This window comes from Archocentrus centrarchus, chromosome 15 (assembly GCF_007364275.1).
Source record: "Archocentrus centrarchus isolate MPI-CPG fArcCen1 chromosome 15, fArcCen1, whole genome shotgun sequence".
NCBI lineage: Eukaryota > Metazoa > Chordata > Actinopteri > Cichliformes > Cichlidae > Archocentrus > Archocentrus centrarchus.
Genome location: NC_044360.1, coordinates 17,419,917 through 17,447,177, shown reverse-complemented (window position 1 = coordinate 17,447,177; position 27,261 = coordinate 17,419,917). Strand labels below are relative to the sequence as shown.

The 27,261-nt window shown below is 38.3% G+C and overlaps 1 protein-coding gene across 1 annotated transcript in view; it reads left to right on the top strand.

The window, feature by feature from the left end:
• The first annotated feature begins 3,889 nt into the window (after positions 1-3,889).
• The window catches only part of LOC115792835 (zinc finger matrin-type protein 4), a 71,921-nt gene continuing 48,549 nt past the window's right edge, over positions 3,890-27,261 (top strand). The window contains exon 1 of the mRNA XM_030747395.1: positions 3,890-4,345. The gene's annotated coding sequence lies outside the window, so the exon portion shown is untranslated. The remainder of the gene's footprint in view (positions 4,346-27,261) is intronic.

The window sequence follows — 27,261 nt, the reverse complement described above, 5'->3', positions numbered from 1 at the left end:
CTCCTGAAATTAAATCTCTCTCTCTCTGGATTTGCTCTCACCTGTTACCAATAAACACTTTATTGGAGAGAACATCGGACCTTTATTTGTCAGTATCCACTTAGTTTTACATTCACTTAACTCTTACACACACACACAGGCACACTCCACATTCATGCACTCTCACGTATGTTGATGCATTTCTGTGTCTCTGACCTGTGGCGGACAAACAGGCATATCAGTTTTGCAAATACTTTGGGGACCACGATTCTTGGAGCCGGCCCTTCTTCTTTTTCTTTCTCCAGCTATAATGGGCAATCCACCCTGCTCGGCTCGCCACCAACTGGCAGTGCCGGCAGGCTGCCCCCAGACCTTGGAACAGTATCAAGCAGACCGGGCCAGTATCCTAGCAGCCAGAACCCAACAGATGCACCACACTGAAGACAACATCACAAAATCAGGGGACTTACATTTACAATATTCTCCCTCACACATAAACACATATTCAGAGCTAAATATAAACACTGCCTCAGCTACGGAGTTTAGCAGATGAGTGGAAATAAAATCTGGTGTATCAGTTTGATCTCTGCTGTTTCTCTTTGTCCTTGTGGGTGCTTCGCTGTGTCATGAAACAAAGTTTCACATGTTCAGATGAGGGTCTTACAGTGTCCTCAAAAAGGTCAGTGTTAATAATAATATCATAAATTAATTTAAAAGGATATGCTTCTTGCTTTGAGGAGTATTGCAGTCCACCTGTGTTAATTCACTGTACCCTCAGGAACGTTTCTACTGATTTACATGTGTGTTATATTTAATCTATTCATTGAGACCATAATAAAGAGATTATTTCCAGCACATAATCTTCTCCTCAAGTCACTGTGATCCACAGCCACCACCACATCTGTTCTACGGGATCAAACATCTGCACAAAATAACTGAAGTAAGTGAATTAAGGGTGCAAAAAAAAAAAAAAGGTGTATCAGTAACGTCATGACTGATCTGCCACTATCAAATATCAACTTCTAAATTATTTCTATTTGTGTCTGTTTCTCTTTTTCCCCCCCTGTACAGCATTGAAAGACAGTTTCAATAATTCACTTCATGCTAAAGCTGACCAGTGCTGTCACCTCACAACAATGTTCTGTGCAATCCCTGTTAGGTGTTTTGGTGTAGGAACATTACCATCTCATTTGTTTTTCATTTCAACAGAACACTGCTTGTTTTCTTTGCCGTGAGGCCCTCTAATACTGGATTAGTTGTTAGGGCTTGTAAATGCTGTAAAAGTCTGAGAACAAACATCGATCTTGCAGTTTAATGAGAAATAACATGGGAGAGACCCCTGGATCGTCTCTCCCTCCCTCTCTTTGGCACTCCATCTCTTTCTAGTTTCTTTTTATTGACACAGAGGCACCTGGCAATCAAAGGAACCACAAATCCCCCCATCGTGCAGTCACATCAGCAGGCATCAGCAGCTGGTGCGTTTTACCTGAGAAAATTAGCCAAAGGCAAAAGTGCATATTATGATAGGAAAATTGATTTTACTGTCAAGGAAAGTCACACAAAGTTACACACAAACACAGAGAGAGAGAGGCACATCCTGTCCTCTTTCTACAGACCAGTGCTGACACTATGCGTCCTCGGGCCTGCCTTAGCTGGTGGTTTGATAAATTGGTCCTTTCATCTCGTCAATGTGCATTGTGTCAGTGGGTTTGTGTGTATTTGAATCTGTGAGTGCATGCTCGCGTGTGTGTGTGTGTGTGTGTGTGTGTGTGTGTGTGTGTGTGTGTGTGTGTGTGTGTGTGTGTGTGTGTGTGTGTGTATGTGTGTGTGTGTGTGCATGCACGTCTGCCTGGGTACATTGTCTGAGCTGTGAAGTGTTTGGCTTCCTCACTGAGGGCTGCTGTCACAGCCTCTGAAAGCATGTAATAGGCGCCCATTCTCCCGGAATGAATACACATCCATACACTAGTGAGAAAATGTGGCATTTCAAAAAGACTCGGGATAATCGAACAGCAAAATTATTAAAAAAAAAAAAAGGGCATGGCAATGTCATTCTTTTCAGCTAAGCGCTAAATTTGATGCACGATTGCTTTGGGAACTGTTTGCAGGCCACAGTTAATTAATGCCATTTCTGATAGATCAAGAGCAGTTTTTTTGTTGTTGTTGTTGTTGTTGGCTGTGGTAAACATCGTGGCTTCAGACATTGGGTTTCTGTGAGTTTCACTGGGATTTACGGCTGTGTTAAATTGACTCGGTTTGATTAGGATTCAGAAGCAATGGTTTGTTTATTCAGATTCCACTTCAAAATAATTCCTCTTGAAACTTTGGGTTCATTTGCAGCTATTTATTTTCTGAGATCATCATTTATAGACTTTGCCAGGTTTAACATGACAGAGTTTTGCTCCAGCAGGTATTTCCACTCTATGAATCATCTCCACTCTGTGACTTCTCTTCTGACAAATCATTGTTTTCCACTAACATAATATTGAAATATCCATAGGAAATTGTACTATGAAAGGGAAAACTTTAAGCTATAGGAAATATATTTATAAAATATTTTTAGTATAACTGATTATTTTTATTATTCACTTTTTAAATTAAAATCTGGCATAGATCTAACATATTACTTGTTTGATATTCTAACAGAGTAATAAAGATCATTTCCATTTGGCCCAAAGGTCATTTCTAATTTAATCCCTACAGAAATATTCTAGGAATCCTGTGAACTGTCCAGCACACTTCCCTGTGTTCAGTCAAATGCATGCTGGGAATGGTGTGCAAAGTTGCAATACCTACAACACCTCACCTGTGGCTGATGACCTGTTCACAGAAGAAAAGTCACACTGGCTCTATGTTTTGCAGGTCTGCAGGCTGCCACCCTGTCTAAGAAGTTGCATTAGTGGACTGTAAGCAATACAACTAAAGACTGTTTCATTTTTTTTTTTTTTTTTTTAAAGTTCAGGGGTCTTATAGGACCATTTTAGGTTGAAGAGAACAAACTTTTTAATGTAAAATGCATTGTTTATTCTTAAAATCTATCAGGAATGAGAAGATGCTGATCTCAAAATCTCACCATTGTCCCTGTGTGGCTTACATGTAAGTGCGTATAGGTGCCCAGCTAAATGGGTGGTCAGAAGGAAAGGAACGGTGGGGGAGAGAGAGAGACCGTTTGGTGTGCTGAGTTGTTTGTATCTTGTGAATTTTTGCAGGTGTGAATGTGTTAGGGATTATTAAATGTTATTAAATGTTTGCAGCACCCAGAGCCATAACAAAACTTTAAAATTTGTTATACAAATGCATTAGTAAGTACCAATTTTGGAGCCCTTTTTAAAATCTGGATAACTTTTTTTTTCCACAAATAAACACAAACTATTTATGATTAGTCTTGTATTACATCAACATAGTGATTTAGCCTACAAATGGAACTAGGAATGTGGCGCTTTGTTTGACAGTGTCCTGAGATGAAGTCAAGTTTCCAGCCTTAATTACGGTTTAAGTGCACCTTCGCACATCGAGTACATCGATGAAGACCACACAACTGGAAACTACAGCACACCTTATCGTCTAGACAGTAACCATGTGTCCTGCGCCTCATAATCAAATTACAGCCATTAAAAAGTGTAACTGAGTGTGAACAGAGACGCGTCAATTAGGGGTACATCAGGATATGGAAAGAATGCATCGATATTACAACGATTATGTGACAGGAGATTTGGGTGCTCTCTCGGTTTATGTTTATGTAAAATGACATGCATGTGGGTGCACAGTGCGGAGACCTACTCACTCGACCAGTGCTCCCACTCACTCACTCTACAAATCGAGCGTTCCGTGTATCACACACGCTGCGTAAGCCGAGAGCGCTTTCTGCCTTTCATTCATCCCAGTGAAGGCTGCTCACACTTTCTTCTTCTTCTCTGCTCCCCCCCTCTCGCCTACTTCAGGCTGGGATAGCTCCCTTTCTGTGCGTGTATGCGTGTGTGTGTGTGTGTGTGTGCGTGTGTGTGTGTGTGTGTTTGCGTGCGTGTTTTTTTTTTTGTTTGTTTGTTTTGTTTTTTTTATTTAATTTTATTTGTTTCCCCTCCGCGGTGCCTTTCGCACGGAGTAGTGGTGGATGATATCAACAGAGCTTCGTTTCTTCTTACCTCCGCGATACTGAGGATTGGAGATTGGAGTCGCTAGAGGACACGCGCATCACGACAGACGGCAGCGCGAGGGAGTTTTTCTTGGAGGGGGACATCGCAGCTTAAAACGAGGAACAAATAAAATACCTAAACTGGGCAGACTGTCGTTAAGTTTTTGCGGATTTTACGGTGCAGGTGCACAGGTGCATCGGGTTCGTGGAGAGGAGTCACTGCCTCTGCGGAAGGTGAGCGATGGACTCCAAACTCTACTGTCGCTATGCCCCATCAGTTTGTTCAGTAGATGACTTATTGGCCAGTATTGACTGACCTTGTTATTTGACTTGTGTGTAGAATAGCTAAGTTTTTACAGCGCTCAGTACTGGATCAGTATCCCAGTGGATTTGCTGGGATACTGATCGTCAGTTTGGGGAAACCTCTGCAAACTTTGCTTTGTTCTTAAACTGCAGACAAACTTGAAACGTGGCATTAGTGCACAAAGTGTTGCTGCATGGTGTCACAGTTTTCATATGATCCTCAAAACATCTTTCGTAACTGTTTTATAATTTAAAAAAGCTGCACTTTGGGTTATTTATTATTAATTTCTCCAAAGGGTCCCCTCTGAGTGTATTGACTATAAGAAGTTAAATTGATGTGGACAAATCTGATTTAGGTCTGCAACAGTTATTATCTAGGTTGTTATTTATAATGTAGTTATTTATCTGGTCTGCAAAATATCATAAAATCCGTTACAGGATGCCACGGTCCAATCTGAGGTCCCCAAACGTTTTACTTGTAAAAATCCAAGGAGTGTAGTTTACAGTGACACAAAGAGAATACCTGCTACACTGGAAAAAAAATTACACCAGAGAACAGATGGACTTTTTTTGCTGTATAAATGACTTTAATGAATAGTGCATTATTAAAATAGCTTTACATCAATTTTCTGGCAATCGGTTATTGAAATATTTTACTAAACACTGCAGCTCTAGTTCACTCTTGAATTAACTCAGAAAGTTGGCCACATGATTTAGTTTAAATTGGATGCAGGAAATTTCCCCATTCTCAACCTTTTCAAAGCATCTGGCCCACATTCAGTAATGACTTTCTGTGAAGTCTGAAAATGAGACACGTCAGATATAATATGGAATAGTTTTGATGCTGCATGTAGTTTCACTGCTGCCTATCCATTCTCATTAAGAGCACTCGTGTTGCAAGCATCTGTCACTTTGGGAGGAATGTCCAGTGAGCCTGATACCAGGTGTCTGTAGCAGAGTGATAAGAGCTCATGGTCTTTTCAGAGCACTCACCTGCCCGTCAACAGAACAGACACATATACAGACGCACATATACAGCGCAGGCTTTCCATAAAAATCACTCACTCAAGCATGATGTAATGAAATTCATTTGGACAGTTGCATTTATTAATATCACAAGCAGCCATCATCTCGGACTTCAGAATGTGTCCTGTTCAGAGTTGAGTCTGTTTTTTTCTGCAACAAAATGAACTCTACACTGAGCATATATGACTTCCACTGAGTGGCACTCGGTCAGTGTTTCCGCATGTAGCCCAGCTGTCCGAACTGCCGAAGCCTCATGCTCCGTTTACACGGACTTACACTATTGATCACAAGTAATTGCAAGTGATCTTCAGTCCTGCGCTGTCATGGATTCAGCCTGTGCTGAGTTTTACTGTACTTCAGGTCAGTGCAGCAGAGAGGCAAGCTGAGTGTCAGAGCACTGGAACAGAAAAGAAAACCTCCTCTCAGAGCAACAATTAACTAATTATTTACATCACTGTGAAATTTGTCAGATAAAGGCAGTGAAAGGCTCCCAATGCCCACAAGAAACCACAGTTCTAAACTGTGAGCGTTAGGTTACTGACATAAATAATAAAAAGTAGGAAATGATGAATTGAGATGATTTAGAGTACACACATTGCTAAATCAACTAACTCAGCTTTACAACATATTCATTTTATTTGCAACTGTAAATATGTTTTATGCTGCACATTTCATTGTACTGCTCCCTTTCAGTTTTATGCAGTGTATAATAGCTCAAATAAAGTATTGTTATTGACATAAATATAATCGTTCCAGGTATTTGTGCCAGTTCCTTCTATGCAGCATCAGTATTCATGCGCTAACTGAAGATTTTAACAAAATCACCCCTCAAAAAAATAAAGCAAGTTTACTGGCATGCTCATTAGAATACACTTTATGCAGTGTAGTTCTTTCCAACTCTGAGGCATCAAGAAGCATGATAGCCTTCTTCATTCTCCCCCTCTCTGTCTCTCTGAGACTCTCTGGTGAAGAATCTGATTAACCAACTGGCATAATTTACCCTGTCCTGAAGGAACAAATGGAAGAGCAATGCTGTTCTTGAAAAGTGCCCCCTTTTCTTTTCTAAATATAAATAAAACACATGAAGGAAAAGACACAAACGCTGAGATATAAACACACAGAGTCCGAGAGCAGTAACTGAAGCTGTGATGCTCTCGAAAGTGGCCGCAGCTCCATCACTTTCTTTGGATGCAGGACAGGACAATGACTGATCGAGCATGTGCGTATCTATACACGCGTGTGTCTGTGTTTATGTTCGCGGGTGTGCGATTGCTCCCTTTTCTTTAGGATTGATAGAGCGTCATGTGTAGGTGTGTGTCTTTCTGTGTATGTTTTCCTCTCAGAGTGCTCCATAGCAACAGGCAGCATATCTTCAAATATCTTCTCCTCAGTCACTGTGCACCGTGACCTTACTGCTCACTGTGTGCTGTCTTTGCATGGGTGCATCTGCTTCTGTGCTAATGTGTGTATGTGCAAGAGAGACTGTGTACATCAGTGTGCAGGCCATTTGGCTTCTCATAGTGTATGTTCATTAATAGCATTATAGTAACTAATATGGACCCGCCCGCTCTGACTGTCTACACAATCAAGATACTGAGTCCGTCTCATAGCAGCATCAGTGCAACTAGAGCTTTTTGTTCTCTTTTTTCTCTCAAACAAAGTAGATATCATCACAACTGTGCAATACTGACATTGATTTGGTATGCTTTGAACAAGTGGCAGTTTATCATTTTTGGCCTTTTTTTGTGTATCTCTCAAAGGAAACAAGAGCGACATCTTTAATATATATCTCGACACGGTTGTCGTGTTGTGTTAATATCAGGGTTAGACTAATAACTGGTTACGTATTTCATATCCGGGCATAGCAGCTCTTTAGAAATCAATTTTCTTTTGCTACATCACCATGTTAGGAAACTGGCCTGCTGCCAGAGAGGGAGGGAGCATGGGGAGGAGAGGGGAATATTGTGGGTGCATTAGTGAATGAGGAAAGAAAAAATATGCTTATCAGATGTAGAATGCATGCTTTTGTCTTTATTTCTTTCTCAAACTGCATTCTCAAAAACACACTCGCACCAAAAGCAACAGATGCAAGTTGAAGAAGCAAAGACACTTTATACAGGCTATTTATACGGGCTAGGTGCTGCAAGGTCATACCCTATTTACTTCATGCCAGTGTGTGTCTCTGTGAGTATACATGTGTTTGTGTGATGCACAGCATGTTTTTTACGTTCAGTCATATCAGTATCACATTCCTTTGCGAGCATGTGTGTGTGTGTGGTCATCACACACAGCGGGAACACAGTGCAGAAAGCTGTTTATGTAGATACTGTAGAGGTAGTATGGTCATGTGGAGGCTGTAAAAACTCCCATACCTATAAGCTTGCTGCTCTATAAAAGAATCTGTGCTGTACTGGAAAGTCTGTTGGAAGTATTTCTAAGAAACAAAATAAAAACTGGCTTCTCATTTTCAGTTGTCTCTCCAAACTCATATGAGGTGCCGCAGCAAAGTTTCATAACTCATCAAAAACAAGAAAACGTGCATAACGTGCATGATTCAAGTTTGCCATTGGTCCAAGGTCACCTCGTTGTACAGTGCTGCACCGAGGGGGGGTGGGGGGTGTTGAATACTTTTATTTTACAATAGATAGTGTTCAAATTTTAGCTACATCTAAAATGGCTCAAGCTTTTAGTTGCTTTCTTTCCTGGTTAATTTCGACTTTATTCCCTTTGTTGCAGCAGTTGGCTGCTACTTGCAGTAATCAATCTCATTAACTGCTTCCCTGATCTTGGATCTGCAGCTGATGGAATTACCATTCTCAAACAAACACTCAAGGGTTAAGCAAGCTCTGAGAGTCGAGCCCAGACTTCTCTTTGTACTGAAACTTATACTGTCTAAAAAAAACAAAAAACAAAAAAAAAAAACAATGCACACTAAGCAAAATTTAAACAAAATTAATTTTCAAATTGGCAGTTGCAGGCAGCTTCCTTTATCACTACTGCAGTCACCAGGCTTGGCCCTGTGCAGCTTAACAGCAGCAATTAGTGGTGTATGGTATTTGTAAGCTTTAATATTATGTAAAAAAAACATTACCTGCTGACATACAAAAGCAAAATCGTTTATTACTTCAGCTTTCAATGACGCAATTTGCACACACACACACCTTTACACACATATATAAAAGATAAGCCCAAGGACTGACAGATGATCTTACCATGATATTTGTGTGATGACGTAAATACAAAATCACCTCAGCTGCATCATAGTCAGATTTGCGGTAAGAAGAGGTTATTCAACTGAATTATGTGGTGAGATAATCTGTTTGTCGATGCTTCTGTAATTTTTGAAGCTAAAAGAGCTTATTTACTGATTAGAAAGAGAGAAACATTCATATTGGTAATTAGCTGTATGAAATCATGTCAATTCAACAATAGAGACAGAATAAAGGAGGGTTGGGAGATATGGAGGGAGAAATGTTTTTACAAAGCCTTATGTGGCTTGTGTCACTTCAGTCATTCCACACGTTGCAATTTTATGGCTGATTTCTTTCACATTTATTTATCTTTCCAGTATGTTCTTGAATTTTGTGCGGCTCCCTCCTGCTTAGTCTCTAATGCGTATGTTTTGTGTTGAGGTGCATGCTGCCTTTTGGGAAATCTGTATGCTTGCTCACTTTTGCTCTAATCTGCTTGTATAATATGTTTTATATGTGAGAAAAAGGTTCAATATTGTTCATGTATGAGGGTATTTGGGGGGTCATGAAAATACTGGCTTATTCTTTGGCGCTCTGATCCCACTTCCACTCACGGCCTGTCAAAGTGGGTTTATGTGTGTATAGCTGCTGCTGCTGCTGCCATAATGCACACTGAGATAACCATTAAAAGCCAAAATCTTTGAAGCATGTTCTTTTGTACAAAGTTCGTCTCCATTTTCTTGCTTATATTGGATCATCAGCCTGTGCTTTGATGTCACACAGTTTCTGGGTGAATCTTGGTGTGTCATCCAAATACCAGGTCTGCATTTTGTCAAATTTTATTTATTTATTTTTTTTACCATTTTCAGTGGGAAATTTAAAAATGAAAACATGGCTAGAAAATCCTATAAGATAGAAAAAGAGCATCTGACCAAAAGCAGCCAAAGTATATAAGTATATAAAAAGAAAATGCAATCAGTTGCTAATGGAACAGATAAACCCCAACAGTTTTGTTGCCATCTAGCATAGCATTCCCCATATGTTAAAGTAACTTAACAGCTCCCATTCAAATTCCAGGCTGCCTTTGGTCTCCCATCATTAACTCAGTTTGCCTAGAAGTGTGTTACTGAATACACACACGCAGGGAGCGAGACACTAAGGCGGAGATGTGAGCTGTTAAACTGCAAAAACCTAACTTTGCCCAGGATAATGGTCTTCTTTCTCCCTCTAATGAGACCATATTATGGCCTAAAGGGTTAGATCTGTTATTAATACCATTAACAACTAATGGTCCACTGAAAGAGATTTTCAGAGAGAAAACTAGCAGAGTACCCTCATGAATAAAAGGGTCTCATCAAGGCAGAGGGGTTATAAAATGTAAATAAATGGATAAATAGGGGTGACTAATACACAGTTTGCCTTATGGTAGATCATACACACATACAAAGCACAAAAGTGCCGCTGAAGCACTTGATCTATGCAATCCACACCAATACCGACCTCCATTCGGTATCTTTGTCTGTCAGAAGTACAGAAGAGCTTAACAGAGAGCATCCAGATAAACTGTCTTCACCAAGCTGACCAACAGTATAAATATTCTTGACAGAAACAGTTTTCATGTTGGCTCAGAAGAAGGAAATAAACAAGGTTTATAGATTTATTGGTTTCATTGATGTTTTTGTACTGAAAGTAAAACCAGATAGCAGGTGCACAATCAATTTTACAGAATCACATCTTGGAGTGTAAATTCTTAGAGTCTTTCTAAACTGATTTGTGACATGGGCAGGTGATAAAAGAAGATGAGTGGAGAGGTACAGAATGAAAGGTGTTTGGAGTCCAGTGGGAAGTTTCCACAGTCTGTAATGATTTGGGGTGCCATGTCATCTGGTGGTGTTGGTGGTGGTTGGTCCACTATGTCTCATCAAACCCAAAGTACACAGCTGTCTACCAGGAAATTTTTCAAGCACTTAATACTTCCATCATCTGAGAAGCTTCATGGAGATGCTGATTTCTTTTCCAGCAAGATTTAGCACCTGCCCACCTTGCCAAAATGTTTTGATGGCATGTGATTACTGTGCTTAATTGGCCAGCCAACTCACTTGACCTGAGAATCTATGTATTGTCAAGAGGATCATGAGAAACACCCGACCAAAAAGTACAGATGAGCAGAAAGCTTCAAAGCAACCTGGGTTTCAATAACACCTCAACACTGCCACAATTTGATCACCTCAATGCTACACCACACTGATGCAGTAATTCACGGTAAAGGATCCTCAACCGAGTACTGACTACTGAGATACTGAATTTTGATGGAGTATATATATATTCCTGTTTAATCAATCAAGCTCTTTACACAGTCACTGCATCACTACTCAGAAAGTATTTTGAATTTCAAATCTGTTTCCATAGTAATTGTTTACTGGGCTGTTAGCACTTCAAAAATGTGGCAGGACTTATAAGTTATTGCTGTGGTTGAAGACCTCCTGTGTAGATACCAAGTGGCATCCTCCTGGGCTGAACGATTAAGCCAGTGCCAAAGTGCCAAAAATTACAGTTCCTCAAATGGCCATTTTTGCCTACCTCTTAGAGTGGATAAATTCCCAATATATAGAAAAGTCAGACGTGACCACTGTGATTACAAAAACCAGTGTCAGAGGCTGAAAGTTAGCACTGTGTTTGTTGCTATCCTGTTTTTTTGGAGCCAAAATTAACCACATTTGGACAAGAGGGTGATGTGTTGTCTGCTAATGTTAGCAGTATTATTTCATAACCTGTATAGGTGCATTGACCAGACACAGTCCCACTATAATGCCAAAAGTATTCACTCAACCATCCTAATAATTGAATTCAAGTGTTCCAATCACTTCCACGGCCACAGGTGTATAAAACCAAGCACCTAGGCATGCAGACTGCTTTTACAAACATTTGTGAAAGAATGGGTCACTCTCAGGAGCTCAGTGAATTCCAGCAGGGTACCATGATAGGATACCACCTGTGCAACAAGTCCAGCCGTGAAATTTCCTCACTACTAAATATTCAATAATCAACTGTTAGTGATTTTAGAACAAAGTGGAAGCCTTTGGGAACGACAGCAACTCAGCCTTAAAGTGGTAGGCCTTGTAAAATCACAGAGCGGGGTCAGCAGATGCTGAAGAGCATAGTGAGTAGAGGTTGCCAACTTTCTGCAAAGTCAGTTGCTACAGACCTCCAAACTTCATGTGGCCTTCAGATTTACTCAAGAACAGCACGTAGAGAGCTTCATGTAATGGGTTTCCATGGCCAAGAAGCTGCATTCAAGCCTCACATCACCAACTGCAATGCAAAGCATTGGATGCAGTGATGTAAAGCACGCCGCCACTGGACTCTAGAGCAATGGAGACATGTTCTCTGGAGTTACAAATCACTCTTCTCCATCTGGCAAGCCAATAGATGAGTCTGGGTTTGGCGGTGTCTGACTTCACTGTGCCAAGTGTAAAGTTTGATGGAGGGGGGATTATAGTATGGGGTTGTTTTTAGGAGTTGGCTCTGCGCACCAGTGCACAAAGCAAGGACCATAAAGACATGGATGAGAGAGTTTGGTATGGAAGAACTTGACTGGCCTGCACAGAGTACTGACCTCTATTCAATAGAATGCCTTTGGGATGAATTAGAGCAGAGACTGTGAGCCAGGCCTTCTTGTCCAACATCGGTGTCTGACCTCACAAATGCGCTTCTGGAAGAATGGTCAAAAATTCCCATAAACACATCCCTAATCCTTGTGGAAAGTCCTAGAAAAGTTGAAACTGTTATGGCTGCAAAGGGTGGGCCAATGTCATATTAAACCCAATGGATTAAGAATAGTGTACTTGCTATTTAAAAATATTACTAAACGGTTATTCTGCTATAAAAGTAGAGCACAGGTTAGAGTACAGATAGTAGACCATATTGTTAATTCTGTTAAAAATACTGAACATCATAACCAACATGAAATCAAGTTCACTGACTCAAATTAGCTCAAATCAGCTACAGCCACCTGTGTTGCCATCCACCTGTCAGTCAAAGCTGCCAAACTCCTGATAAGTTATTTAAAAAAAATCCCTGTGCTCTGCACAATAGACATAATTTAGTCTGTTCAAATGTTCAAGCTAGACCTAGGGGAACCAGAATTTTTTTATTTATTTTTTTAAGCTTATTTTATTAAGTCACTATTACGCTTTAGGATAATCATCTCAGGATGAGCTCAGGATACACATATACATCCTTCTGAAATATTACATAGAATACCAGCATATACCTCTCAGAGGAATGAGAGTCTCTGACTTTAGGTTGCATTGCAATTTATTCAAGTAGTAAGATGCATAATATAGCAGCTTATCTCCTCTTCTTTCCCAAGAGTGGATCAGTCTAGCCTACACCATTTTTCATGAATAATCCCTGCCCCAAAGGGCATTATTCCACCACTGGGAGAGAAAAGAGGGAAATGAAATGAAGATAGAGAGATGAAAAGCATAGTGTGAGTATGTGTGACTATCTTTGACTAGCAATATTAGAATTAGGGATGAGACCAGTATTACAGTGGTAGTGGTTACAGATTCATCGTTATCCAAATAAGTGCCCCAAAAACACTGCTGCTATTGATATTTATGTAACATTAACTCTAAAAAATGCAGATGTTGTCAAGTGGCAATTGTCAAGCATTCACATTTGTTGTGTGTATATACACTACCAGTCAAAAGTGAGTGTGTCCGAACTTTTGACTGGCACTGCATTGTGTGCTCTTCGGTGTGTTTGGTAACAATGCTTCTTGCAGTAAATCTTTTATCGCTGGAAAGCCTGTTCATTTCCCCTTAAATGGTGCCACATTTATAAGGAAAATGCATTTGTGGGTTGAGCAGCAGAGTTATGTATGTGGGTTGCACCCATTAAAACCTGTCAAACAGTTTATTCTGCTGTTGACTATTGTTTCGAGGTACTGGTACCCCAGGTGCTGGCAGTCAGGCTTGTCATTGGAGAAAATCTCAGTGCAGAGAGATGTGGAGGTGAGAGTCTGCAACCAGTAGCAATCCCATACTGTATCTCCACAGTCAGGGACTGAACTCTATCCTCCAAGATGAAAACGCTCGCCCCCACAGAGCGGGGTTTATCAGAGGCTACCTCCAGAATTTGGGAGTGGAGAGGATGGAATGGCCTGCCTGTAATCCTGACCTCAACCCCATCGAACCCTTGTGGGATCAGTTTGAGCATGCTGTTCATACCAACAGCCACTCTGACTGTTAAATCAAGAATGGGATGCCATCCCACTGCAGTGTGTGACTAAGCTGGTGACCAGTATGAGGTGCCAGACTGTTGTGGCTGTGTATGGTTCTTCCACATGCTTCTACAGGCCCCTGTTTGTTAAATGAATGAATTGTTAAATTGCCTGTATGTCTTGTTTCTTCAGACTTCAATCATTCAATTCAATAAACGACGCCAAACAAGAGTCTATAGCAGAATAAGCTGTTTGGCATTGACAGAGAAGATTTGGCAAGTTTGGGCGCAACCCACATATTCAACTTTGTTGCTCAACCCACAAATGCATTTTCCTTACAAATGTGGCATCATTTAAGGACACATTAAACAGGCTTTCCAAAGGTACAAGATTTATTGTCAAGAAGCATTGTTACAACAAAGAAATAATCAACCAAACACAAATTTCCTTAATTTCCTAAAGTTCATTAAGGAGCATGAGGGCATAGAAAAAGTGTTACAAAATTCAGACAAAGAAGCCCAGACAGGAATAGCTATACAAACTCGTGGTGAGGAATGCATCACTAATTTTGGAATAAAATGTTTTTCTTTTTCCTGCACCATGATCATACACTTTCCTCTTTTACTTCTTGATTAAACTTGCTGACTTTAACTCTGGGGAACAGATGGGACCTCTGATTCCACATCTTTAGCTTTTGGCTTTATTTCCTTATTTGACAGCAAATGCATGCGCTTGTACCCGGGCTATATTTGAGGTTGTGTATGTATGCAGTTTGCAGTATTTAACAAGAATAGTACAAAGCAAGCTCCTGCAGTGCAAACAAAATGAATGTGGATTTGGATTTTGACTTTGGCTCCAGTTCCTTTGAAGACTTTGTTCCCTCAGTCTATTACCTTTGATTGCTACTGTACAAAGGGGAGGGTTATGAATCTTGAAGTGTGTGTGTGGGTCTGTGTGTGTGGAGGGGGCTGACGAAGGGAAGACAGTGTTCAGAAAGATTACATTACGAGGAGTGAAACAAGAAAAAAAAATGTAATGTGGAACATCAAAGTGACACGGCACGGTGCTTTTGCAATATAGGGTTCCATATTACTAACCCTTCAACCCTTGCTCTTGTCATTGCCGTTTGTGACTCATTAGATAGGTCATTGGCTCACAGGCTGATGTCAATATTTCAACATCTGTATGCATAATTTGACAGTTAAATGAGGGAAGGACTTTATTTCAAATGAGATAGAAGCTGTATGAAAATGTGAGCAGAGGAAATGGAAGCAGGGAAGAGATAGTCCAGTTCACAGCAGCTACCCCCCAATGGAGCATAAATGAATAAACTGAAAAAAGGGGGAAGGGAAGACAGGATCTTATAAAAAGAGTCTCTATTTTTCTTTTTCGTCCGCTAAGTTCATCTTCAGGACACATTTTACCAATAAAGTCGTGCTGTCAGGCCATGAAAGAATGTATTTGTGATAGGAGTAGCGTCTCTAATGCACCCCACTGGGAAAACACTCGGTGCTATATGTTTGTCTACAGTGGGGTAGGACTTTTGTTTATTACAACACTATCTAGTTGGAAGCAATATTACAATCTAATTAATGTTCTTAAGTCTATGCAACAGCCTCAGTCTCTGCATTTATTAGGAAGAACAAAAAGTACCATCTATTTCAAGGGCAGAGGCTGAGATTTCAGCGAAGTCTCAAAGTTCACATCTATGTTAAATACTTGATGTGGTCTTAAAAGAGCGTTCCCTTTTGTCTTCAGATTCCTTCCAATGATGATGGAAGGATTGTGCATATGCCGGCTAAGACTCATTTACTTTTTATAATTCTTTCCAATTGGGTTTAGAAGTTTTTTATTTTTAATTTGAGGTGCTGTTTTTGTTTTCTGGCCTCACTTTAACTCTTAAAGTTTTTACCTTTTTGTCACATTTTCATTCCAAGACTTGTTTTTTCTTTCATACTTTACCCAAACCTTGTGTGTCATCCCATCTACCTGCCAAATATCTCCAGTCTCTTATGCTGCTCCCAGTCTCCTGCCTGCCACACCTACCTCACCTGCCTCCACACATTCAACTCCTCTGCTCTCCACATCCACTGCTCTGCCAGATTTCTTGAAGCCCTGTCCATATGTACATTGGTATTTTGGCCAACATAACTTTTCCATGTGTTTTGGACTTTGTCCACACAAAGGCATTTTAGGTCACTGAAAACTGAGCTTTTGAAAGGCTCCTAAATTTCCCCTATATTATATGCATATATTATATGCCTATATTTCCCCTTTACTGCATTGTAATGGTTAGGTCTTCTTTGTGACACAGGAAATCTTGTGACATTTCAGACGGGTATCACAGCAAGGATGTATTTCCCCGACAAGTCTCCCAGTCCACATTTTCTAGTGTTTCTGTCATTTTGCAGTTCAGTGTGACGTTGTTGAATGGTTCAACTTTAATGTCTTTCCACACACTTTTTCCTCTAGGCGCCGTCTTTGTTTGGCCAATAACTTTTCTACTCCTGAGCTTTCTGTAAGGTTTGGATTATATCGCCACTTGTGGCTTAAACATGCTCTTGGCAGTGCTTGATATTGTTGTAGATATGCTGGTGTGGATGGGATTTTAAGAAGAAAATGTGAGTGGAAAATCAAAATATTTATTTAAAATATTACACTGGTATACAGTATTGAAACATGTGGGCGTAGCCTTAGTGTGTGTCTAGCACTCCGATTCAGTTTTTTTTTCATGTTTTCCTTGAAAGTCTATTAGAGAACTTTTGTCTGATTTGGACCACAATCACTGCCTTGCCCTCTACTTTTGTTTGCCTGTATGGTACCACCATAAATTCCTCCCTGCCTGCCTGCACAGTTGTTAAGCTACATCCACACTGGAAGCAATTTGCAAATCACACATCACTTTGAAGCTGACAGCTGGTCAGTTGCCTGGGTGACCCTCTGAAGTATTTACTACCAGGTCATGTATCAATCAGTCTTCACTTTCATTGGTAGTCACTTCAGTTGTTTGCCTGCAAGTTGAGGAGTTGAGTTTATCTTGGATTCCCGTATACTCCCCGTTGCCTCCAGTTATTTCGCCCATAGTTGCTTGAAGTCTATCATTCACTTTCTGTGGTCTCTGTCTCCACGTCACTGCAAAATCGCTACCAGTGTGTATGTAGCTTTACAAAAGGTATAGTTTCAATTACTTATTTCCTAATTACTTTAGTGTACTCTTAAATCGCCTGAAAACTTCACATTAGAACTTTTTTTCTACAATATTAATTATTCACTACTAGATTTCCATTGTAGGGCCTCCTATATCAAACCTGTAAAAAAAAAATAAAAAATCATAATTTGTAGGAAATTAGAAATTATGGCCATGCTGTGCTTTCAGTTATGTTTACAAGTATAACCCCAATTCCAAAAAAAGTTGGGATACTGAGTACAATGTAAATAAAAACAGAATGCAATGATTTTCAAATCTTATAAACCATTTTTTATGTACATCAGAACATAGAAACATGTCAAATGTTTCTATGTTCTATGAGAACAGTTGCTGGACTGGGTCTTTGTTGCTGAATTTTTTATTTGGGCCAAATGTTTTTAATTGGTGAAAGCTCTGGTCTGCAGGCAGGCCAGTCATGCTGTTGTAATAGATACATTATGCAGTTTAGCATTGTCTTGGTGGAATATGCAAGGTCTTCCCAGAAAAAGTCATCTGGATGGTCGCATATGTTGCTCTAAAACTTGTGCACACCTTCTAGCGTTGATCCAGATTCCACTTTTACTCAGTCCATTTTAAATGAGCTTTGGCCCAGAGAAGATGGCATCGTTTCTGGATCATTTTCACATACAGCGTCTTCTTTTCATGACAGAACTTTAACCTGCATTTGTGGACAGTGAACTATATCCACAGGCGGTGATTTAGGGAAGTTTTCCTGAGCCCATGCAGTGATTTCATGCCTGTTTTTAATGCAGTGCCATCTAAGGGCATCCCGAACTGATTTTCAGCCCTGTCACTTGTGTGTGGAGATTTCTCCAGATTCTCTGAATCTTTTGATAATGTTATGTACTGTAAATGACGAGATGTTCAAACTCGTAATTTTCTGTTGAGGAACATTATTCTGAAATTTTCACATAGATACATTGTTTTGCAGATTGGTCAACCTCTGCCCATCTTTCTATCTTCAGAGAAACTCTCCCTCTCTAAGATGCTCTTTTTATGCCCAATCGTGTTACTGACCCGTGGTCAATTAACCTGATCTGTTGCAAAATGTTCCTCCAGGTGTTTCTTCTTAGTCCAACTTACTTTTCTCAGTTTTCTACATGGGTTTTCTGTTTTTATTTCTATTTTACAGTGGCCTAACTTTTTTGGAATTGTATACTGTACAGTTGTGTATGTATGTGTGTGTGTATATATATATATATATATTTTTTTTTTTTTTTTTTTTTTTTTTTAATAAGTCAAATTCTTTCTCAGAGAGAAGCAGTGTTCAGACTCTGTTTGGTACTCCATGCCCCTGAACAGAAATCTTTAAAGGGCTTAAGAAAGGCTGATCATTGCGATGCAGTACAGTTTGCACACTTTTCACGACTTTATTTATTTATTGGACAAAGTCACTGCAGGTCTATAAAAAGTCACTAAATCTTGTAACAGACTAGTTAAGTTTGCAAAAATGAGGTGAACTGAAGCATGATGATGATGAATGCAAGGGATATCAGGCGCTCAAGATGATGATAGTTTCACATTTAAAAAACCACCAACAAGCACATTATGACATTGAAAACCTGATACCTACAATGAATTATTGAATATTCAAGTGCAGGCCAATGTTACACACCCTTTTTGCTGATATGCTGTCATTTAGCTGATACTTAATGTGATTAAGTTCCTAATAACAAATTTACAGCGACAAGGCTGAAAAAAGAAATTGCACATTCCATTACAGTTATCACTGAGAGTACCTATACTACCATCCACGTTCCAGTTAAACTTAATGGTGTAAGTGTGAGCCAAAGAATTACTTTCAGAATTGTATTTATATCTATTTATGTCAACTCCTGGAAAGAAAATTCTAAAGTGCAAGCTCCACATGGAAAGTTTTGTCAGTTCACCAGTTGTTGTCCCTCAGCTACAGCATGCTAGGAGCTGTGAGCTGGGCAGACTGTGTCTGCCATTTTTTATTAAACATGTACAGTGTGTTAACTCACAGAGGTTGAGTTTGAGTTTTTAATCGGCCTTCCTACATGAACAGAATACATTACTTCTCTGCTCATTCTGTACAGTTCAATGCACCAGCCACTTCACTTTTTGGTTATTCTGTTAGAGGAAAATCACTTTGAAATCTATGAGCTGCATCTGCCAATCACTGGCCAGTTTCTTGCAGTAGCCCCTCTGATAGCCACTGACATCAATATTTCCAGCTTTGGGCCCAGCTGTTTTGTTTTGCTGTGTTGGTGCCACCTGTACCACTCGTGTGTGGTGGAAATTACCTCCACGCATTCCCCTTTTCCTTTGATGTGCTGCTGGTGTCCAATCTAGAACCACCTCCACCTGTTCTAGATTGGACACCAGCACCCCACCAGTGGATAAGGTGAATGTGGAGCTCTTTTCAACAAGATTGGTTAAGAAATATAGAATTATGTTCACTTTGTGCATTTCTAAGTTGAAGTTGAAATGGTTGTTAAGCTTATGTATATTGATTTATTCATCAACCAAACTTAAATTAATATTTATCATGTTAAATATTGAAATGCGATTAAAATGCGATTAATTTCGATTAATTAATTACAAAGCTTGTAATTAATTCGATTAATTTTTTTAATCGAGTCCCACCCCTAATATATATATAAAATATAAATAAAACTTTATAATATATGTACGGTATGGTACAAATGGTATGTATTTATGGTTTGGTTTGTACAAAATCTGCCATACATACGGTATGTATCGTATGGAATGTACAGTACATACAGGTCCATACAGTCTCTACGGTATGTTCGGTACATACGGTATTATACGGTAGGTGTGTAATGGAATGTACGGTACGTACGGTATGGTATGTACGGTATATTTTAATATATTTATATATATATTTATTAATGTATAAATATATGAAAAATAAAATATAAATAAATATATAAAAATTACAAATATAAATTGTAAACATATATTTTTTAATGTATATTTTATATTTATATAAATATAAAAATAAAAAGATAAATATAAACATAAAATTAAAAATGTATAATATATGTATGGTATGTATGTACGGTATGGTACATAGTGTATGGTACATACTGTTGTAGAATGTACGGTACATAGGGTAGGCACAGTATAGTATGTACGGTAAGATACGTACGTATGTACGGTATTGTATGTAAGGTACGGTATGTATATTTATATTTACATATATGTATTAAAATATAAAAAATAAATCTAAAAAATTTATATATGTATATAAAATGTAACTAAAAATTTATAATATATGTACGGTATGGTACGAATGGTATGTACGGAAGGTACGTATGTTTATATTTTAATATATTTATTAATATAAAAATAGAAGAAAAATAAAAATATAAAAAATATATAAAAATTAAAAATATAAATTATAAATATATTATTTTTAAAGTATATTTATATATTTTCTATATTTTTATACATAAAAAAATATAAATATAAAATATAAATAAAAATTTATAATATATGTATGGTATGGTATGTACGATATGGTACATACTGTACGTACATACTGTATGTATGGTGTGGAACATACGGTATGTACGGAAGGTATGGCATGGTTTGTACAAAATGTGCCATACATACGGTATGTGTCGTATGGAATGTACGGTACATACAGGTCCATACAGTATCTACGGTATGTTCGGTACAGACGGTATTATACGGTAGGTACGGTATGTGTGTAATGGAATGTACGGTGCGTACAGCAGGTACAGTATGGTATGTATGGTAAGATACGTACAGTACATAAGGTACAGTGGTGTGAAAAAGTGTTTGCCCCCTGCCTCATTTCCTGTTTTTTTGCATGTTTGTCACACTTAAGTGTTTCGGAACATCAAACCAATTTAAACAATAGTCAAGGACAACACAAGTAAACACAAAATGCAAGTTGTAAATGAAGGTGTTTATTAGTAAAGGTGAAAAAAAATCCAAACCATCATGGCCCTGTGTGAAAAAGTGATTGCCCCCTAAACCTAATAACTGGTTGGGCCACCCTTAGCAGCTACAACTGCAACCAAGCGTCTGCGATAACTTGCAATGAGGCTTTTACAGCGTTCTGGAGGAATTTTGGCCCACTCATCTTTGCAGAATTGTCCTAATTCAGTTACATTAGAGAGTTTTCGAGCATGAACAGCCTTTTTAAGGTCATACAACAACATCTCAATAGGATTCAGGTCAGGACTTTGGCTAGGCCACTCCAAAGTCTTCATTTTGTTTTTCTTCAGCCATTCAGTGGTGGACTTGCTGGTGTGTTTAGGATCATTGTCCTGCTGCAGAACCCAAGTACGTTTAAGCTTGAGTACACGAACAGATGGTCTGACATTCTCCCTCAGGATCTCTTGGTAGACAGCAGAATTCATTGTTCCATTTATCACAGCAAGTCTTCCAGGTCCTGACGCAGCAAAACAGCCCCAGACCATGACACTACCACCACCATATTTTACTGTTGGTATAATGTTCTTTTTCTGAAATGCAGTGTTCCTTTTACGCCAGATGTAATGGGACACACACCTTCCAAAGAGTTCCACTTTTGTCTCATCGGTCCACAGAATGTTGTCCCAAAAGTCTTGGGGATCATCAAGATGCGTTTTGGAAAAATTGAGACGAGCTTTAATGTTCTTTTTGCTCAGCAGTGGTTTTCTTCTTGGAACTCTGCCATGCAGGCCATTTTTGCTCAGTCTTTTTCTGATGGTGGAGGCATGAACGCTGACCTTAACTGAGGCAAGTGAGGCCTGCAGTTCTTTGGACGTTGTTGTGGGGTCTTTTGTGACCTCTTGGATGAGTCCTGAATTTCTTTGGATCTCGGCATGATGTGTAGCTTTCAAGGATCTTCTGGTGGACCTTACTGTGTCAGGCAGCTCCTATTTAAGTGATGTCTTGATTGGGAACAGGTGTGGCAATAATCAGGCCTAGGTGTGGCTAGGGAAATTGAACTCAGGTGTGAAAAACCACAGTTATAGTATGTTTTAACAAGGGGGGCAATCACTTTTTCACACAGGGCCATGATGGTTTGGATTTTTTTTCACCTTTACTAATAAACACCTTCATTTACAACTTGCATTTTGTGTTTACTTGTGTTGTCCTTGACTATTGTTTAAATTGGTTTGATGTTCCAAAACACTTAAGTGTGACAAACATGCAAAAAAACAGAAAATGAGGCAGGGGGCAAACACTTTTTCACACCACTGTATATATATATATATATACAGGGGTTGGACAATGAAACTGAAACACCTGGTTTTATACAAGTCCTGCACAGTGGACAGAGGGATTTTAAGCCATTCTTCTTGCAGGATAGTGGCCAGGTCACGATGTGATGCTGGTGGAGGAAAACGTTTCCTGACTCGCTCCTCCAGAACACCCCAAAGTGGCTCAATAATATTTAGAAAATATTGGTGACTGTGCAGGCCATGGGAGATGTTCAACTTCACTTTCATGTTCATCAAACAATCTTTCACCAGTCTTGCTGTGTGTATTGGTGCACTGTCATCCTGATACACGGCACCGTCTTCAGGATACAATGTTTGAACCATTGGATGCACATGGTCCTCCAGAATGGTTCGGTAGTCCTTGGCAGTGACGCGCCCATCTAGCACAGGTATTGGGCCAAGGGAATGCCATGATATGGCAGCCCAAACCATCACTGATCCACCCCCATACTTCACTCTGGGCATGCAACAATCTGGGTGGTACGCTTCTTTGGGGCTTCTCCACACTGTAACTCTCCCGGATGTGGGGAAAACAGCAAAGGTGGACTCATCAGAGAACAATACATGTTTCACATTGTCCACAGCCCAAGATTTGCACTCCTTGCACCACTGAAACTGACGTTTGGCATTGGCACGAGTGACCAAAGGTTTGGCTATAGCAGCCCGGCCGTGTATATTGACCCTGTGGAGCTCCCGATGGACAGTTTTGGTGGAAACAGGAGAGCTGAGGTGCACATTTTTCTGCCATGATTTGGGCAGCCGTGGTTTTATGTTTTTTGGATACAATCCGGGTTAGCACCCGAACATCCCTTTCAGACAGCTTCCTCTTGCGTCCACAGTTAATCCTGTTGGATGTGATTCATCCTTCTTGGTGGTATGCTGACATTACCCAGGATACCGTGGCTCTTGATACATCACAAAGACTTGCTGTCTTGGTCACAGATGCGCCAGCAAGACGTGCACCAACAATTTGTCCTCTTTTGAACTCTGGTATGTCACCCATAATGTTGTGTGCATTGCAATATTTTGAGCAAAACTGTGCTCTTACCCTGCTAATTGAACCTTCACACTCTGCTCTTACTGGTGCAATGTGCAATTAATGAAGACTGGCCACCAGGCTGGTCCAATTTAGCCATGAAACCTCCCACACTAAAATGACAGGTGTTTCAGTTTCATTGTCCAGCCCCTGTATATATATATATAAATAAAATATAAAAATATAAATATCTAAAAATTTGTAATATATGTAAGGTATGGTACGTACGGTATGTATGGTAAGATACGTACAGTACATACGGTATGTATATTTATATATATTGTTAGATGCCACAGGTATTTACCTCTGTGACAGCTACTCCGTTTCATAGGGTCCAGATCACTTTCATCAGTGGGGAATTACCCTCTCCTGCAACTCAGTGACACTACTTAAGCTGTGACGGGGTGACTCATCTGGCTTCTAACCACTAATAATCCTAACCTCTGCCCCGCTTCCTCTATACTCCAATGCCGCTGATCAGGAAGGCTTCCACAGTCGACCCCGAAATATAGTCCGAATTAGTTGTAGTGGCTCATCCCTTGATCAGTGCACTTGTTACTGGCCAGATTATTTTATCGGCTCAGACAGTGAGCCCAAGGGACATAAGTAAAGTTGAAGTGGATTACTAACGACTAGTGTGTCCAAACAGAACCAGATGTTGTAGCTTGACTTGCCTAGAGTTTTACTGTTGCATGGATGTAGATGTACCGTTAATGGGGAAAATAATTCTCAAGAGAATTATACTGACTTTTTAGAGTCAAATTTTATTATGCAGGTTTCAGCTCAAGCAGTTTGCATTTAGCTCAAAATCAATTCTTAATCAATTCTCCAAATTCAACAATCAACTTAGAATTTAAGTTTCAGAATCAAAATGAATCAATCACAGAGCATATCTTTCAGAATTACTAGATCTGAATCAGGATGGTATACTTAAGAGCTGGGTTGTTGAGGAAGGGGCTTGAAAATATCCAATTGGTTAACATCCTATTTTGGGAAGAAAGGACTTCAAGTGAGTCACTCGGCCGAAGCGACCACACCCGATGTCCAGTCCGTTGCTGCCGCAGTGAAGTGGGGAAAAAGGAGAAGTCCAAAAAGAAAGATGTTGGTTTTCTTCTGTCAACTGTCCTCTTTTATAGTCCTTACTGTTATGCAGAAATCCTCCCTGAAATCCAACAGCCTAGGTACTTCCAATCTTCAACTGAAAATACAGGGAGAATGCACTCAAAACCATTCCAAGTCAATTAGTTGTCCACAGCTGGGTTGGCCCTGTCCATTCTGCAGATCAGTCCTGGTGCTGGGAAGGGCTCCCAAGATTCTCTTACTTCTGTGCATCGCCTTTTATATTTTAAATCTAAGACACATCCTAGTTTTAAAACATCATCATGACAAATTATCACTCCAATGCCCAGCTTCCAATTATGGTATTTGACTTAACCATTACTTCATTTCTCGTAATACAAGGCCTGTTAGGTACTTTCCATCTAAAGCTATTTTCAGCTTGTAAAAAATATAAATATCTAAACATTTATAATATATGTAAGGTATGGTACGTACGGTATGGTTTGTACGGTATGGTACATACGGTATGTATGGTATGGAATGTACGGTACGTACGGTAGGTACAGTATGGTATGTACGGTAAGATACGTGCGGTCTGTACAGTATTGTATGTGAGGTACGTATAGTACATACGGTATGTATATTTATATTTCTATGTATCTATTAAAATATAAAATATAAAAAATATAAATATCTAAAAATTTATATGTAAGGTATGGTACGTACGGTATGTGTGTACGGTATGGTACATACAGTATGTTTTAATATATTTCTATATATATTTATTAATGTATAAATATATGAAAAATAAAATATAAATAAATATATAAAAATTAAAAATATTAATTGTAAATATATATTTTTAATGTATATTTTATATTTATATAAATGTAAAAATATGAATAAAAATACAGTATATATCATACTGTATTTTTATTCATATTTCTGTACGGTATGGTACATACTGTATGTACATATGGTATGTATGTTGTGGACTGTACGTATGTACGGAAGGTATGGTGTGGTTTGTACGGTATGTGCCATACATACGGTATGTGTGGTATGGAATGTACGGTACATACGGTAGGTACAGTATGGTATGTACGGTAAGATATGTACGTATGTACGGTATTGTATGTAAGGTATGGTATGTATATTTATATTTACATATATGTATAAAAATATAAAAAATAAATCTAATATATATATATATATATATATATATATAAATATAAAAAATATAAATATCTAAATATTTATAATATATGTAAGGTATGGTACATACGGTATGGTTTGTACGGTATGGTACATACGGTATGTATGGTATGGAATGTACGGTACGTACGGTAGGTACAGTATGGTATGTACGGTAAGATACGTGCGGTCTGTACGGTATTGTATGTGAGGTACGTATAGTACATACGGTATGTATATTTATATTTCTACTGTATCTATTAAAATATAAAATATAAAAAATATAAATATCTAAAAATTTATATGTAAGGTATGGTACTTACGGTATGTGTGTACGGTATGGTACGTACGGTATGTTTTAATATATTTCTATATATATTTATTAATGTATAAATATATGAAAAATAAAATATAAATAAATATATAAAAACTAAAAATATTAATTGTAAATATATATTTTTAATGTATATTTTATATTTATATAAATATAAAAATATGAATAAAAATACAGTATATACCATACTGTATTTTTATTCATATTTCTGTACGGTATCGTACATACTGTACGTACATATGGTATGTATGTTGTTGACTGTACGTATGTACGGAAGGTATGGTGTGGTTTGTACGGTATGTACCATACATACGGTATGTGTGGTATGGAATGTACGGTACATACGGTAGGTACAGTATGGTATGTACGGTAAGATATGTACGGTATGTACGGTATTGTATGTAAGGTATGGTATGTATATTTATATTTACATATATGTATAAAAATATAAAAAATAAATCTAAAATATATATATATATATAAATATAAAAAATATAAATATCTAAATATTTATAATATATGTAAGGTATGGTACATACGGTATGGTTTGTACGGTATGGTACATACGGTATGTATGGTATGGAATGTACGGTACGTACGGTAGGTACAGTATGGTATGTACGGTAAGATACGTGCGGTCTGTACGGTATTGTATGTGAGGTACGTATAGTACATACGGTATGTATATTTATATTTCTATGTATCTATTAAAATATAAAATATAAAAAATATAAATATCTAAAAATTTATATGTAAGGTATGGTACGTACGGTATGTGTGTACGGTATGGTACGTACGGTATGTTTTAATATATTTCTATATATATTTATTAATGTATAAATATATGAAAAATAACATATAAATAAATATATAAAAATTAAAAATATTAATTGTAAATATATATATTTTAATGTATATTTTATATTTATATAAATATAAAAATATGAATAAAAATACAGTATATACCATACTGTATTTTTAATAATATTTTTGTACGGTATGGTACATACTGTATGTACATATGGTATGTATGTTGTGGACTGTACGTATGTACGGAAGGTATGGTGTGGTTTGTACGGTATGTGCCATACATACGGTATGTGTGGTATGGAATGTACGGTACATACGGTAGGTACAGTATGGTATGTACGGTAAGATATGTACGGTATTGTATGTAAGGTATGGTATGTATATTTATATTTACATATATGTATAAAAATATAAAAAATAAATCTAAAAAATTTATATATATATATATATATATATATATATATATATATATATATATATATATATATATATATATATATATATATATATATATAAATATAAAAAATATAAATA